General features: G+C 79.3%; 1 non-coding gene across 1 annotated transcript; it reads right to left on the bottom strand.

Annotated features, from left to right (window-relative positions):
- Positions 1 to 787: 787 nt before the first annotated feature.
- On the bottom strand, positions 788 to 937 carry LOC138430619 (5.8S ribosomal RNA). The gene has a single exon (XR_011253305.1). It is a non-coding gene; the product is annotated as a 5.8S ribosomal RNA (ribosomal RNA).
- Positions 938 to 2,500: the final 1,563 nt, after the last annotated feature.

Raw genomic sequence — 2,500 nt, 5'->3', positions numbered from 1 at the left:
CGGGGCGGGGGCACAGCCGGCTGCCACGGGACGGACGGAGAGGTGGACGCGTGAGGGGGGGGAGAGGGTCGGGGGCACGCGCGGGGCGCCCGAGCAACGGGCGACGGACGCACCGCGCGCCCCTATCTCCCCGGCCCCCGCCACCGCCACCGCCCCCGCCGTCGCGGCGGGAGCTCCAGGGCGCGAGCCGCGGCACGGCCGCAGCCCGGGGGAGGGGCGCGCAGCGGCGGGCAGACGCCGCGGCGTCCCGCGGTCGCCGCCGAGGCACGCGTCCCCGGGGCGCGGACGCGCACGCGCACTCGGCCTCGGGCGCGAACCGCCCGTCCCGACGGGGCGAGAGCCGCGGGGCGTGTGGCCGGGAAGCGGGCACGGGCCGGGGACGCACGGCGGCGGGGAAGGCACCGCAGGCGTGGGGGGAGAGGGGCGCCAGCCGGGCGGACCGAAGCGCGACCCCACCGCCGCCACCACCACGGGGCCCCACCCGCCACCGCGTGGCGCGAGACCGTCCCCGACCCCCGACACCCCGGGGGCAGCAACACCCAGAGGCCGCTTGCGGCGCGAGGACGCGCTCCCAGGGGCGAAGACCGACCCAGAAGGCCCGGCGGGCCAGGGGGGGCCTCGGCGCGAGCTCACGGTCCCCTTCTCCCTTCTCGCGGGCGGCATCTCCCCCACGGCCACAGAGCCTTCGGGGGGACGCCGTGTCCGCACTTAGGGGGACGGAGGGCCCGGCGGGCCCTGCGAGGACAGCCCCCAGCCGCGCACCCCGGAGGGGCGATTGATCGTCAAGCGACGCTCAGACAGGCGTAGCCCCGGGAGGAACCCGGGGCTGCAGTGTTCGAAGTGGCGATGATCAATGTGTCCTGCAATTCACATTAATTCTCGCAGCTAGCTGCGTTCTTCATCGACGCACGAGCCGAGTGATCAACCGCTAAGAGTCGTACGAGCTTCGTCAAGCGTTTCGCGTCGGCGGGAGACCCGCCGCTGGCACGGCACACGTCCCGCCGCCGCCCCCAGCTCCCTCCCCGGAGGTGGGAGTCTGGTGGCGGGCGAGGGGGTTGCCTCCGGCCGGCCAAGTCAGACAGAAAACAGCAGACCGGAGGGGTCGAAAGGTTTCACACGACGGGCACCCGGCGCCCACACGCCAGGGTGGGTGCGGGCACCCCACAGGCGCCCGGGGGGCTCCCACCTTCCCCGGGGACGCGGGAGGGGCGCGCGCACGCACCGCACGGCCACGGCCCACGCGACGACCGCCGGGTAGCCCCTCCCCGACGGCCGCGGCGGCGTGACCGTGGCGCGGCCACGCCGCGCGCCCACCCCGCCCCTCGGGGGACGGGCGGAGTCCGGGGGAGACGGGAGGCACCTCCGGACTCCCCGCGGCCCGACCGCCCGACCCAGGCGGATGGGCACCCCCCCAGGGGTCTTTAACCTCCTGCGCCGGGACGCGCTAGGTACCTGGAAAGGGGGAGGCGGGCGAGGGGCTGCGCGCCCCGCGGGCCTCGCCCCGACGCCGACCACCGACCGCCGCGTCCCCGCCCGCGGCCGCGCGCGGGCCCGGCGCTGCCGGCCCGTGACACACGGGCGCCGCGCCGCGCCGGTCGACCGCCGCCCGAGGGCCCCACCACCGGGCGCCGGACAGCCAGCCCCACCGTCCCCCCGGAACGGGGCAGAGCCCTTTTCCACGTCGCGCCCTCACACGCCGCCCCGCCGGGCCCGGCCCCGCCGGACCTCCCCCATCCCTCTCCCCCAACCACCGGGGTGGGGGGCCCTCACCCGCGCCCGCGTTCCCGGGCACTCTTCCCCGCCACCACCACCGAGGGCGGCGGGCAGCGGGCAGGGGCCGACGGGAAGCTTGGCGCCCAGCGGGCAGGGGGAGCCGAGAGGACGGGGAGAACCCGGACGGAGACACACAAGCGGCCGGGAGGCGTGGGGGTGGGGGCGGGGGCGGGACAGAGCCCCCGCGGCCCGGAGGGGCGGGGGAGGCCCGGTGACCGCGCGACGGGCCCAGGGCGGCGGGACGACCGACCGACGACGACCGGCCGAGGCAGACCGGCCCAGGGCCGGCGGCGCGGGAGGCGACGGGGCGGGGCGAGCGGCCCCGCGACGGGGAAGCCGCCGCCCGTCGCGCCGCACAGCCCGCGAGACGCGACCGAGGACCCGCGCCGCGCGGGTCCGCGGGCCGGGGGTGGGGGAGAGGCGGTCGTGGCCGGCGCCACGGGCGGCGGGGTCGGGGGGCGGGAGGCGCACGGGGCAGCCCCACACCCCCCTCGGCACCCACGCCGAACCCTCGGGCCCACCTCGAGGGACGTGGCGGGGAGGGCCGGGCGGGGAGAGGGACACACGCCGGAGGCGACGCCGCCGCCGCCGGGCGCGAGGCGGGGCGGCGGGGCACTCCCCCCGGACGCGTCTCCTTCCCCCAACTCCCTTCCCCATCCCGCGCCGCACGGGGGTGGTTGCCGGAAGGCGAGGCTCGCGAGCCGGCGGCCCGCGACCTTCACGCGTT

The sequence above is a fragment of the Ovis canadensis genome, chromosome 25 (assembly GCF_042477335.2).
Source record: "Ovis canadensis isolate MfBH-ARS-UI-01 breed Bighorn chromosome 25, ARS-UI_OviCan_v2, whole genome shotgun sequence".
Lineage (NCBI taxonomy): Eukaryota > Metazoa > Chordata > Mammalia > Artiodactyla > Bovidae > Ovis > Ovis canadensis.
Note: the sequence above shows the minus strand (reverse complement) of the source record. Positions and strands in the feature narration are given on the sequence as shown.